We start from the raw sequence: 15521 nt of genomic DNA, 5'->3' as shown, positions 1-15521 counted from the left end.
AATCACCCACAGATAACATGAATGTTTCCCGGATATGGTATAATGCTATGTGGGAAAAAATTATTTTTGACGAAATCAACATTTTGGCCGCTGTAACTGTGGATGAAACGTTGGTTTCATGAGTGATAGTATTTTACAATATGAAGCGGTACCATAACCAGAAAACTTTCATGCCAACTGACTCTGGCCGTGGAAGCCTATACAGTTACACCCAGGTTTAACAGATGAATTTACGTACAACTCTTGTCAGTCAGTATAAATAGGGAAACCATGCAGTAATTTTAAAACAAGATATTCAGAATACCTCAGACCTCCATAAAGTAACAACTCCAGTAGCACACTGATGATCACTTAATGGCCCGCAACCGACATCCAGCTTGAATAGAAGACCAACTAAAAATATTAAAATGCATCCACAGCCTAGAGGCCTGCTATAAATCTACAATGGAAAAAAACTTTCACATACATAAGGCATTAACAGCTGCAAAACAAATTGTGAACGTCTACACTACACTACTCAACGCCGCAATATTCTACACGTTAGCAGAACTGTACATAAAGACGACACAAACAAATAAATCCCCCTTCTCCTAGACTCCCTCCCCCTCCCCCTCCTCACCACCTCACACACAAACACACACAAAAAATAAACGCGTGCATACTTGAGGGTGACAGAAAGTAGACATATTTCAAATTTGGCTCCAAACTGGTATGAGAACAAGCAGACATCGACAAGGGTTGGGCACAGAGCAGAATAGATAAACACTGTTTTTTGCAGTGAGAAAAAGTACAACTTTCGAATGAAGTTCTGCAAAACCAGGTAGTGTGCCTGTGTGAGTATATCAACTATAGATGAGAATGTGGATGAGAATGGATATTTCGAAACTAACTGTGATTATCGCAAAATATAGTCGCGAAATGTTTTCGCACAAGAAAATTACGTTTATAGACAACTCTTCAACAGAACTCACAATAACTTCATTTAATTGCAGATGACAAGATACCAATATAAACTGATGGACAGAGGGTCCTACATAATCCAACACAACAGTGTAGGAAAAAATTAAGATAATAAGGACAACCAACAATTTTTTCTAATTTCTTTAGAATAATTATTACTTAAAGCGTTATTACATTTTACAGATCTGAACAACAGTACTTGCTAACGATGGCAGAAGGTTCTGAGACATGGTTGTATTTATAAAAAGAAAACAGTTGTTTGTATAACCAGCAGACATGGAATTAAGTAATTTTGTCTGCAAACACGGCTACTGCGATAGCTTCAAATCAAATGACGAATAGCACGAAATTGACTGTGACTTTAGCTAACGTAGGTAATCGAGAAAGAAAATTCAGAGATTAGGATTGAACACGGAGCGACCAATACGTACAGCATTCTTAAAATAGAAGGAAGGTGTGAAAGTATTCACTCTGACATCAACAGAACATTTACACACTTTCTGATATCGAACAAGTCACTTTAAAGGCTATGTATACAAGTTTTGTTCATGTGTACGGCTACATGTGTGCCAATTACAGACCATTAAATAACACATTGTCTTAAATTTAATACAAGTGAACTTATTATTCTTTATCAGTACTCATATTGCAAGAGAAACACATATTTAGCGATAGAGAAATTCTATTTGTATGCTTTACTATACATGCTACCAACGTTCACTTATATATGTGTCAAATATGAGTTTCTAACAAACAGATTGCTTTAGTAGTTAGTAACAAAAGTCACTTTTTCCTTCTAGTGATGCAGCTCTAGATCCTACTATTCTTCTCAAATGACGACCTACGTTGGCGAATATTTATTTTGTGAATGTCAGCTATACCGACTAACCCCTTGAATATGTGAACTAAATATATAATTTGCACTATCTACTCGTGTGCAATCAACACTTTCTTAGTAAGTGATGAGCTACCCCATAAAATCATTTCGTTCGACATTAATGAGTGGAAGTAAGGAAAATATATTAAGAAGTTAATTTTTTGTTTCTGGAAGTAAAAATTACGCGAAAAGCAAACGTTGCTGTACTTGGTTGGTTGAGAAGGTCGATAACGTATTTCTTCATTCCCAAAGTTTGATCCAAATGTGTACCTAAAAAGTTTGAGCTTCGAGCCCTATACACTGCCCCCATTCATATTCTACGTTAATTCTTTGTTCGATACTGTCTGTTGACAGAATTGAATACAATGTATTTTTCCAGCATTATGGGAGGGGCCATTTGTAGACTACCATCTATTATATACATACCTCGGCTTCCACGGCCAGGATTAGTTAACGTAAACGTTTTCTGTGTATGTGCCGTGTCATATTGTAAAATAACTGACACTGACTAAAACCTACATTTCAGCTACAGTTGCAGTAACTTTGCTGTTGATTATTGGCTCAATTATACAAGGTGTCCAACAGGGAATGGACAACATTCAGGAACGATCATTTGGAGCAAAAAAAGTCTAGTAAACATGCGCTCTAACACATATTCCTTAAGAGCTGTGAGCGCATATTCATCTTCGCTATTGTGAAAAAAATCCCTTCTACCGCAACCTCCTTGCTTTCCATATTTTGGAAGAGGTATTATGGACCAAAACAAGAAAGAAATTATCTAGTAAACATGGGTTCTAAATTGCATACATTAAGAGCTATTTGCACTTCTTTATCTTCTACATTGTGAAACACATCTCTTCTACTTCAAGCTCTTTGCGTTCCATATTTTGAAAGACGATAGGATTGACCAAAGCAATAAGAAAATGTCCAGCAAACATGGGCTCTAAACTGCATACCTCAAGAGCTAACAGTACTTGTTCGTCTTTATTACTGTGATACTTCTACTGAACAAGTGCCTATAGCTCCTACGATATTCATTTTAGAGCCCATGTTTAGTTCACAGTGTGTTTCTTATTTTGGTCCATACTACCTCCTATCAAAATATGGAAAGCAAAGAGCTTGCAGTAGAAGAGAATGTTTGACAGAATCGAAGGTGAAGTGCTCGTAATTCTTAAGGTACTTATTTTAGTCCTCATGTTTATCACACGTTTTTGCTTTCCTCCTGTCATATCTCTGAATATTGACCATTTCTCCTGGGAGATTTAATCATAACGCCTCTACTGAGCACGATATTGCGTCACAATTTTAAAAGCCGTTTATGTTATTGGCCTTCTGTGGTGGAAGGAGTGAGAAACTTTATTATATTGTTTCTTGCCCTGGGAAAAGTGGAGAGCTGCTGTTGCCTAATACATCATGAACTGCCGTTGGCAGCCATGAGCGGTCATGAGTGGAGATGCTTTCCTCGTGTGGTGCACGGCTCGCCGAACTGCAGTTTCTCGCTGGTAACTCTCGCGCCTCTGGTTGTTTGTGAGCTATTTGGTCTCTGATTGCTGGCAGCCACGATGGTGCAAGCGTGTAACCGTCAGCCAGTCTTCTGAGGCATCCGTAAGATCCAGGATGTGTTAAGTTCCACCAAGGACAACGCAAATGCTCTGCACACTGCGGCCACGTGCAGGATGCACTTTGAGTGTGGAAGAGACTACGCAGGCGAAACGGGCATGTCAGTAGCAACACGCAACCGGGAGCATGAGTGCTAAAATTTTTTTGGGAAGCGCAACAAATCTGCTTTGGCCTAACAATAGAAAGACTGAGACAAGGAAATAAAATTCAGGGAAACTTGCGTACTTTCCAGGCAGTGATAGATGGTGAAGCGAAAGATCAGAAAGACCATCGAAATTAAATCGGAAACTAACTATATGAATAGAGGTGATGGCTATAAGTATGCACTATCCTGGCTGCTAATCATCAGAGGCCAATAGGCCGCACTAATACCTAGAATTATGAGCTTTACCAGCGACAAAATGCGCTGTTTGAATCATGCCCCGTATGTGCCGAACAGGAATCTACACACTCCAGAATGAGATTTTCAGTCTGTGGCGGAGCGTGCGCTTATATGAAACTTCCTGGCGGATTAAAACTCTGTGCCGAACCGAGACTCGAGTCTCGGTTTTAATCTGCCAGGAAGTTTCAATCTACACACTGCTGGCCGATGACTGTCAGAGCAATACACAACAGCAGATGCCACACGAAGCCTATCTGATAACATTTCCCACTCCTTCCACAACACAAAACCAATAATATCAATGGTTTATGAGTACACCCAGAAGAAGACCACTCCGTGACCGATCGGTTTTATTCCGTGATAGGTATTTTACAGTTTGACGCGGCACCATATCAAGAAAAAAATTCTGTTAATCACTTATTAATTCTCTGAATACTATTATCACGAAAATTATCTTTTCCTGTCTATCCACACTGCTGGCCATTAAAACTGCAACATCAGGAGAGAATAATGAAATGTTACTTGTTGTGTGTATACAGTGTAATAGAATAATATGTGATTAAATCTGAAGGTGATTTGGGGACATAAAGGCTGCGAAATTTAGTACACAGAGCGGCCACCTACAGAAGCAACAATGACTGCTTGAATGCGAGATACGGGCATATCATTCTATGTCATAGTGTCTGGCAAATGGTGGCGCGCTAGTCTTTCGGAAAAACACAAACAGATAACTTCAGTGGCTAAAAGACGTGGAGAACGTGCTGGTCAAGACAAAAGTCAAAATCCTCTGTATCGAGGTAGATCAGGACAACACGGGCAACTTACAGTCTCGTCGTATCTTGTCGGAAGGTAATGTCAGGGAAAAATCAAAGACAGGACATACCTATCAGGCTTAACTGGTACGAAATGTAATGGTTGTTGTCCAACTGTACCGGTTATGCGAACCAGAGGTGATCATGCCATGTGCTGGACCCCTATAATGATGACGAATGCAGTCTGGAAACGATCGTTCTCCTCGGAGCCTCCACATACTGATACGTCCACTGTGACGCTGCATACAGAACCACGAGTCATCTGACGATATTTTGTCAGGCCTTTGTCCAGAGTTTTCGGCGTGCCTCTGTACTGCCTCGTCAAAGGAATTTGCAGTAATCGTTGTCAAGCCAACAAATTGGAATTTTGAAATTTGTGGTAAGTTCTATGGGATGAAACTACGGAGGTCATCGGTCCCTAGGCTTACACACTACTTAATCTAACTTAAGCTAACTTACACTTAGGACATCACACACACTCATGCCCAAGGGAGGACTCGAACCTCCGACGGGGGGAACCGCGCGAACCGTGGCAAGGCGCCTAAGACCGCACGCCTACCCCGCGTGGCAAGTCGTGCCGACAGTGGTGCTGCGGACGTCGTCAGACTGTATGTGTGGATATTTCTCTTGCTGCGAACAAATCCATTTCCTGACTCAAGCTACGTGACGTGGTTTTACGATTCTGCAGGACCGAACGACCGGTACGTCTGTCCTCTCGCGCGCTAGTCGCTTGTGGCCTTTGAGGTGGTGCATGGCATTGCGTTTGGTCTTTCCGAAACCAACGATTACATTTTCACATGACAATCATGGGATCTCGACCGACGCAAGCAGCAATATCGCGGAACGAGAAGTCGCAGTCTTAATAGGCTACGATCTTGCTGCTGCTGAATATCAAAATTTTCTGGTTGACTTTTCTCCTTCTTACAAGGAAAACGCCCCGTCTTTCTGGCCACAGACGAGCCTGTCGGTCTCAACCGACCGCCGTGTCATACGTCGGCCAATGACGTCAATTTGGAAGGGCGTGTGGTCAGCATTCCGCTCTCCCGTGCGTTGTAGAGTTATCCGATCTGGAGTCGCTTCTTACAAGAAAAACGCCCCGTCTTTCTGACCACAGACGGGCCTGTCGGTCCCAACCGACCGCCGTGTCATACGCCGGCCAATGACGTCAATTTGGAAGGGCGAGTGGTCAGCATTCCGCTCTCCCGTGGGTTGTAGAGTTATTCGATCTGGAGTCGCTACTACTCGATAAAGTAGCTCAGTTGCATCAGCTGTATTCAATTTTCCTTAAGTGACCAATTAATTCTTCTTGTGTAAAATTAACAAAAAACTAATATTGCTTCTTAAAACTAAAACTTTCTTCTTTTAAACAGATTGTTGTTATTTAATTTGGTGCATCTTACAAGAATTAAAAATGTGATTTTATAACATTTGAAATGATCTAACTAAGCTGTAATTCTACCTAAACTCGAAGTTTTCTCTTAAATGTTAGTTTTTGTGTTTTCTGTTTTAAAATATCCTTGTTGTTCTTTTTTTTTTATAGTAAGTGAATGAATGGAGCAGATTTTTCCCCGTTGCTGCTGATAATTTTATCCTTTTCTGGGTTCAAGCACACTTTCCATTCAGTTGCAGATTCACCTCCATCATTGATGATGTAGTTTATATAGAAATATACAGGGTGTTTCAAAAATGACCGGTATATTTGAAACGGCAATAAAAACTAAACGAGCAGCGATAGAAATACACCGTTTGTTGCAATATGCTTGGGACAACAGTACATTTTCAGGCGGACAAACTTTCGAAATTACAGTAGTTACAATTTTCAATAACAGATGGCGCTGCAAGTGATGTGAAAGATATAGAAGACAACGCAGTCTGTGGGTGCACCATTCTGTACGTCGTCTTCCTGCTGTAAGCGTGTGCTGTTCACAATGTGCAAGTGTGCTGTGGACAACATGGTTTATTCCTTAGAACAGAGGATTTTTCTGGTGTTGGAATTCCACCGCCTAGAACACAGTGTTGTTGCAACAAGACGAAGTTTTCAATGGAGGTTTAATGTAACCAAAGGACCGAAAAGCGATACAATAAAGGATCTGTTTGAAAAATTTCAACGGACTGGGAACGTGACGGATGAACGTGCTGGAAAGGTAGGGCGACCGCGTACGGCAACCACAGAGGGCAATGCGCAGCTAGTGCAGCAGGTGATCCAACAGCGGCCTTGGGTTTCCGTTCGCCATGTTGCAGCTGCGGTCCAAATGACGCCAACGTCCACATATCGTCTCATGCGCCAGAGTTTACTCCTCTATCCATACAAAATTCAAACGCGGCAACCCCTCAGCGCCGCTACCATTGCTGCACAAGAGACATTCTCTAACGATATAGTGCACAGGATTGATGACGGCGATATGCATGTGGGCAGCATTTGGTTTACTGACGAAGCTTATTTTTACCTGGACGGCTTCGTCAATAAACAGAACTGGCGCATATGGGGAACTGAAAAGCCCCATGTTGCAGTCCCATCGTCCCTGCATCCTCAAAAAGTACTGGTCTGGGCCGCCATTTCTTCCAAAGGAATCATTGGCCCATTTTTCAGATCCGAAACGATTACTGCATCACGCTATCTGGACATTCTTCGTGAATTTGTGGCGGTACGAACTGCCTTAGACGACACTGCGAACACCTCGTGGTTTATGCAAGATGGTGCCTGGCCACATCGCACGGCCGACGTCTTTAATTTCCTGAATGAATATTTCGATGATCGTGTGATTGCTTTGGGCTATCCGAAACATACAGGAGGCGGCGTAGATTGGCCTCCCTATTCGCCAGACATGAACCCCTGTGACTTCTTTCTGTGGGGACACTTGAAAGACCAGGTGTACCGCCAGAATCCAGAAACAATTGAACAGCTGAAGCAGTACATCTCATCTGCATGTGAAGCCATTCCGCCAGACACGTTGTCAAAGGTTTCGGGTAATTTCATTCAGAGACTTTGCCATATTATTGCTACGCATGGTGGATATGTGGAAAATATCGTACTATAGAGTTTCCCAGACCGCAGCGCCATCTGTTGTTGAAAATTGTAACTACTGTAATTTCGAAAGTTTTTCTGCCTGAAAATGTACTGTTGTCCCAAGCATATTGCAACAAACGGTGTATTTCTATCGCTGCTCGTTTAGTTTTTATTACCGTTTCAAATATACCGGACATTTTTGAAACACCCTGTATAAGCCACGTAATTGTTCTCGTCCTAGAAGTCGGGAATGTTTTTCGCAATCCGTATTCATTAACTTCTTCCTGTAAATTTCAGTCATTGCCATTGTTAACAGCATTGCACATTTAAATTTAATCCACTTCCATAAGCCTAGGATTCTTGAACAGCCGACTACTCGGTGAAGTGCTGCGTCGGTCAAGCCACAGTGTTCACAGAACGGTTTTTCTGTGAGTAGCTGTTTTCCTGGAAGGCAGTCCCAAACTGGTTTTGTATACATATCATCCTTTAATTATTAGTCTGATTCCTCGTGTAATTCATTAGTTGATGGCCTCTTATTCAAGGATGGAAATTAATATTTTGAAATGTGTCACTTTTCTTGATTTTCTAAAAACCATTTTGTTTTTGCTATGACACTTCTTGTAATGCTTTTGCAACTTTTCCACCCCAGATAATGTATATTTGTTTCACTTATTGTAATACTATATGACATTCGAACCTCTACAGATAAAATTAGTACTTTGGTTGCAACAAACAATGAAGGGGAAGTTGGAATTATTGTATTAGAAAAATGCAAAATACAAAATTGTTATTTATGAAAATTAATACAAATTAATAAAAAATCAATTAGGTACAATTTAAGATACATAATTTACAAAAACATAGAATCGTAAATGGGCTTATATAATGTAGGAATACTTTTCGCCGAGAAAAGGGATTCAGTATGAATTCTTTTTATAGCAGAAATGTCTTTTTTTTCTTGTAAGCTGCAACGCATGTAATTTCGTAATATTAACAAAAGCTGTAATCATCAAAACAGTGTCTGTTCCGTCAGACATGCATGCATGTGCGAAGGACATTGTATTGTAAGATACATTTTATAAAAACTGACATTGTAATAATGAACAATATTTGCAGTTACAAAATGGTTCAAATGGCTCTAAGCACTATGGGACTTAACATCTGAGGTCATCAGTCCTCTAACTAACCTAAGGACATCACACACACATCCATGCCCGAGGCAGGATTCGAACCTGCGACCGTAGCAGCCGCGCGCGGTTCCGGACTGAACCGCCTAGAAGCACTCGGTCACAGGGGCCGGAATTTGCTGTTACATTTAACTTACCTTTTACAAGAGAAGTTTCACAACTAAGACCGTGCAGCTCTTCGTGAATGGCTCATGCACACCTGTCAGTAGAAACTCTGAAGCGACATTGTTCTTCCGTGGCTAATCGAAAAGTAGCCTTCAACATAAGTGACACATCTATCCTGAAGCGGAAAAATTGGGAGATAGAGATGTGGCTCTTTTCGTGCACTTTGGGACACTTCACAAGCATTTTTCGGTGACAAAAAATAAAAGTTACCGCTTATTGACTTGTGTCACTTTTCCTGTAGTGGTACAATATATTACGTGTGCCTCCGAACCGCCTACAAGGATGTGGGACAGGATATCGACCGTAACAATTATTCATACAGATCTACTCTCGTTGTATCACTGAATATTGTATCTATTAGACCACTTTTCGAATTCGATACTTTTCACCTATCGATATTCTGAAAGTACTTCTATCAAGTCCGTGTCTTGTTGCTCTGAGGGAAGATTGAGCGCCCTGACAGTTTTCAATTCATTTTTAGCGTTGCTTATTTCAGCCATACTGACAGAATCATCACGATGGAGGAATTCCAATTTGTCCTTGATTTCATTAATATCCTTTCTAATATAACAGAACTATGCAATTTAGCAAAAAAAAGCCACAGTATTTCTTATTATAGTTTTGTATGAACTCAGCATTATCACGTAAATACCAAAATTTTCATACAACTAGTCATGACTTCCCAATTCTGGAGGTTGCACAACTCTTGTAGTCTTGTGAAAGGTGAATCCAAAGCATTTTGCCTGATCGAATTCATGGACATAATTTACAATTAAAAAGCGTAACCTTCGCTGTATGAACGACGCACAGAGATGATGAACAAGAAGTATTACTACTTACAAGTTCCGTGGCTTCTTAAGGAACGTGATATACACGTACAGTAACACTTGTTTACAGTCGGCTACACTGCGGTGCGCCGCACAGCACGTAGAGGCAAAGGTGTAAATATGTACACCCGCTTTTGTTTACGACTTAAAGGTACCTTCCTTCGTAAAAATTTTAGACTTTATGCCTTTATTAACAACTATAACAAGTTTAAGAAATGATGAGAGGCGAAATAGTGATTAGTGTCTATTATTTATATTCGAAAAGAGAGATTTACAAAAGTTTGTAAAATGGAACTTAAAAAAAAAGGCAGTGCAAATAATGGTTTCCACAAAAAGGAGCAAGAAATCTTTCGAAATATTTTGATGAAATGGGTCAAAACAAGACAAAGTGGTAGATTAGTCAACAAAAAGCAACTTATGTACATTTATGCATGAAATATGAAATTATTTACAATAGTCGCAAAAGTAAGTAGCTCCTTCAGCGGCATCACAATCTAAGTGTGCCAACATTTGGCACATATCGCATTTAATCCACACCTCTCCTCTCCTGTCTTGAGAGAACTTTTCATCACAAAAGATGCAACTTGCATCGCTTGAGTCTGGTGCGTCCCCGTCGTTCATATCAAAGTCATTATCGCTGTCCTCAAGCTGAGGACTGCAGGAGCCTGAAGAGTCCGATGATGAATCAGATAGTTTTGTGGAACAAATTTTCTTTTTTTTGAAGGCCTTTGGATTTTGCGCCTCTGTCAGCAGGGCTGCTTCTAACCCCAGAGAAACTCAAACGACCTCTTCTTGACAGTACTTGTGTCAAGCGACTTTATCAACTGATCTTTGTATGGCGTTCCAGTGATGTGGCAGGCGGTTGCTGCTTTTCGTCCCCGCGCTTTGGTTCTCTTCTTAACGTTGGGAACAGGATATACGTCGAATGGTGACACTGCATTTGTTAAAGTCCCTGGAGAACTTCTTGGTGTTTCAATGATTTCATCAACTGGCATAGCTAGAGCTTGATGTGACTGTACATCAGGATAACTCGAAGAAGAAGCAGATGGTATCTATGGTCCAGAGATAGCAAGTAGAGGAGCATGTGATTCAGAAACGTTAGGTCTATATTCCACTGCGGAGCAAGTTTTTCCTGCAACCAACTCAGCAGCTATGAAATCATCGTCGGTGAAGATGTAACGGTTCATAGGATATAACCCAGTTACTTTGAATCCGTTTATTGCTATCTGACCTGACTGAGTAAGGTAGACTTGGCCAAAAACCTCCATAACGTCGTAAGATGTGAGAGGATGCCAATTGTGATGCAACCATACTCTCACTTCTTCGCTTTAGTAAGTTTTCAGAGATCCCACGAACGTCATATCCAGAGGCTGCAGTTTGTGGATGCAATGTGGAGGAAGTGAGATGATAGTCACATGGTGTTCTTTCGCCAAGTCAGTCACATCTGGATTTCTAACGTGGCTATAATGACCATCCAGGATGAGGACAACAGGCCTTTGTTCAGTCGTATATGTTTTCCTAATTAAGTGAACGAACCATTAGGTGAAAAAATTGTTCTGAATCCATCCTGAAGGATGAGCTGTACCAACTACACCAGGGAGGCAGCCTCTCATTAGAGCTTGGGACGTGTTGGTTCGAGGGAAAATTATCATTTGGGGGACATAATGTCCCGAAGCGATAACTTTGATTGTAGCCACTCTTTCTGCAGACGTTAGAGCTGCAGTTTGTTTCTTTCCAGTCCGCAGCTCGTGGTCGTGCAGTAGCGTTCTCGCTTCCCACGCCCGGGTTCCCGGGTTCGATTCCCGGCGGGGTCAGGGATTTTCTCTGCCTCGTGATGACTGGGTGTTGTGTGATGTCCTTAGGTTAGTTAGGTTTAAGTAGTTCTAAGTTCTAGGGGACTGATGACCATAGATGTTAAGTCCCATAGTGCTTAGAGCCATGTTTCTTTCCTTTCATCCCTATCACTTTTGTAATTTTGCTGTGGACAGTGGATAGACCTGTCTCGTCGGCGTTATACACTGTCTGCTGGATATGAATGTTTGTTGAAAGCGTCTGCCAATAAATCACAGAAAACCATCAAATTCTCTTTATTGAAGCCTAAGGCTTCGGCGTATGAAGTTCCACAAGATTTGCGAATGGACAGCTGATCCTTTTGTCTATCAAGAAAAAGGTCAGCCCAAGTTCGTCCCTCTTCTCCTCCTTTGGAAGAGGTTGTCAAACTATTTCTCTGGGCAAGTAAAATTGCCATTCTTCTCAGATCCGCCAAAGTGCACCCAAAGATTTTTGGTCCATCTCAAGGAGATAAGAAACTAGCTGTTTTTCGACGTCCGCATTTAAATTCAATTTCCTTCCAAGCTTTATGTCTTGAACCACTTACTCATGGATTTTATCAAGTTTAAGAAATCTCTGCAAAGTGGTACGAGACACTCCGAATGTTCTTGCGGCACCTTTCACAGAAGCCTCATTTGCATTCACAGCTGCTACAACATCTACCATATTTATCCCACTGATACCTCTGGTTCTTACATTCATAGCGCTTCTTCGTTCTCGACATTATGCAAGGACGAACAAAAGCACTAAGGTCTATATCGTAATTTGAAAATTCTGTCCGTTTGTTTGTTGCTGTGTGAGTTGTATATATGAACTTTAAACAAAATTCGACTAACCGTATCCCCGTAAAACTATTTAAATGTTTTACATTGTTTAAGAGAAGAGACGGAGCAGTTATGGGGCCTCCTTAAGTAGGGGCCCATTTTTACACCAACTCAATCGGCCCATATTTGCACCAATCATTCTTGAGCAACATGGCCACTATCACGACTAACCTAAAAGCGTGTGTAACGTAAAACGTGCTTCTAAAAGTAGCTTAGGCTTCCGTTATTCCGAATATCTCTGAGAAATTGTTTTAAACTAATCAGAAGGATATGAAAAGAAAACGATTTCACATACCTTCCAAATGTTTGCAGTTCTGAACAAACACCAAATCACACAATAGCCGACGCTGTAACTACACTGCTTGAAACAGTGCTTCCAACTGTTCACTGCTATCGTCAATCAACAATAGGGACCGTTTTCAGTCCTGGTTGCCAGACTGCAGCACTTCCCATACCCTCTTCGTGAGGGATGCCCATAATTACACTGTGCCTTTACACCTTTCCTCTATATACGCGCTGAGCACCCGGCCGACACTATGTCCATTCGATTTTGGAGGTGGGGCTTTCTTAATAAAACAAGCATAAAATGCTCTTCTCACGAACAAACCACGTTCAAATACGATCCATGAATGAGAAACCCACAGCGTAGTCTTTTCTTATATACGGAATGTAGATGGCGTCACTCCTACCTACGTCGTGCGATTGCGCTGAAATACTGATCGTTTGCATACCCATGTATGCAGTACACTATCTGGCGTGTTCGCATTTCACCTTCACCGTGTTTCAGTTTAAATTTCTGGCAGTGTAACTGGATTTACTGACACTTGTGTTATCCGCAAGAGGTACCTACTCTGCTTGATTCATGTAGAGTGGAATGTCATGGACTTATGATAGGTGGAATAGGAACGGATCCAATACTGAACGCTATTTGATTACATTGTGATTTTTTCCCAGTCATTACAATTTTCTACTCTTCCAGCTTAGTTTGAATTATTTAATACCACTTTAACATTATTTTAGTTAAATACGATTCGAACCAATTTTTTTGTAATATGGTTAATTAAGAAAACCTAAACCATTTTGAAAGCGTGAAATGATTTACACAATCATATACCTTAGACAGATCACAAAATTTTGAGGCATTTAATATTTTGTGAGTAAACGTATGAATTAGATTCTCATAAGGAAATGGTACAGTACAACATGTTGGAATGTACCCTGCAATTTTTACATTCGGAGAGTACACCAAAGTAAATACACAGCTAAAATTTTAGCTGCTAAGATGCACTGCAACTTTTTTTTAAAACTTTGAAATATGCCAAATCCATAGCGTGCCAGGACCATGGAGAAATGTATACCCCTTCCGGAGCTGTAATAACTTTGCAAGTGCATCATGCCAGGCGCCATAATAATCTTTGCTGACAGCTCGTCTGATAAATAAATACCAACGCACCACCCGATCGTAACTTGTAAAACGAATTTCTGTTTCCAGTGATAATTTGCCCGACATCATTACTTACAGTTATTATTCGTTGCAATTTGCAGCTCATTTGATATCCATAATCATTACGAATTCTGTAGTCGCGATCTTAACAATGGAGATAAACTTAATATCCATAGTCTTTCCTTTATGTATGTAACGACGTATGCGGGTGATTTATTGTTAAACGGAGGTAAAGGTGATGTTTTAGGTGCGGAAGCTGCGAAGATTGAAGCTACGGATTTAGGTATATCGTAGATAGTTTATCATGTATGTCTGTTGATGAAAACATGAGTTTTGAGTGGATATTGAAGAATAAATGCCAAAATGTGTTAGACGGATTCTTATAGCATAAAGTAGCGGAGACATCTGCAACGGGAGAAAATGTTAAAGAGAAAGGGTTAGATCAGCGTTTGGTGAAATTCAGATGTACTGTAAGTTCTAATGTGGAGTGATGCAATAGCAGAAATTTATATGCTGTACCGACGGAGGTTTGCAGAGTTATTGGTGGTGATGTTTATAATGTATCGGCGGATGTAATAGAGGTTTTAAGTACTGAATCTTATGAGTTATCGGTGGATCTCAATGGAGTTAACTGTTATAAGATTTGTAGTGGTTCAGTGGAAATAACTGAGGATTTGTTTAACGGGGACGAATTTTTCCAAGTTGTGCGGTTAATTGGGAGAACGTTGCAGCTACTGATATCGTTACTCCAGAGGAAGCGACCAGTATATTTGATTTTCTGAAAGATACAACCGCAATTTGACTGTCTAACAGGTTTAATTTCACAACTTAAATTTTGGCCTTAGGCCATTATCAAGTGTTACAACTATAATAAATCATTAGACTTGAGTAGAATCCAAGTCATTGTCAAAACATGAGCCTTCGGTTATATAAACCAACTTTGTCGAAATAAATGCGAGAAAATTTGTGTGATATTCTTATTTACTGGCAATTAGCATGAGTCAGCTGATACGATTGTGGGAAAATAGATGACCAAATCACAGGTTTTAAACTTTGCTTCACTGTGTCTAAGCAGCCACTGACATTAACATAAGTTTATGACATTTCTCATTTAAATATTGTTATAATATGTTAGTTTAGTTCTAGAAGTGGTCAAGATAAAGCAAAATGATGTCTGTAGAATGTAAAAACGCTGTATTTTTGGTGGGGATTGCCTTTAGCCATTGGAAAAGCAGACAGTAGCGGCATGCTATGGGTGTCAAGCGGAGACTGGGACTTTTGAAGTGAAGAACTCAGGAGAGCGTCTCTCAGTCCTACCTGTGGTAATGTGCGTGATTCGGTAGTATGGGTGTTTGATTCTGAGCTGTGAACGGCCGCTACCATATTTGAATTTCGAAGGGGACTTTATGTTTCGAGAGGTCTGAATGTGCTCCAGAGTAGGAATCAAATTTTTTCTACTTGTATTATGTAACTGACGATAGACAGAGTATGAGTTACTGTTCTTTGTATCATGTGTCATAATTCTTAAATCGTCATGTTGAACTCTGAACTGTTTTGAGCTGATGAATATTTCATGTATTTTGGTT

Source organism: Schistocerca cancellata, chromosome 4 (assembly GCF_023864275.1).
Source record: "Schistocerca cancellata isolate TAMUIC-IGC-003103 chromosome 4, iqSchCanc2.1, whole genome shotgun sequence".
Taxonomy (NCBI): domain Eukaryota; kingdom Metazoa; phylum Arthropoda; class Insecta; order Orthoptera; family Acrididae; genus Schistocerca; species Schistocerca cancellata.
Note: the sequence above shows the minus strand (reverse complement) of the source record.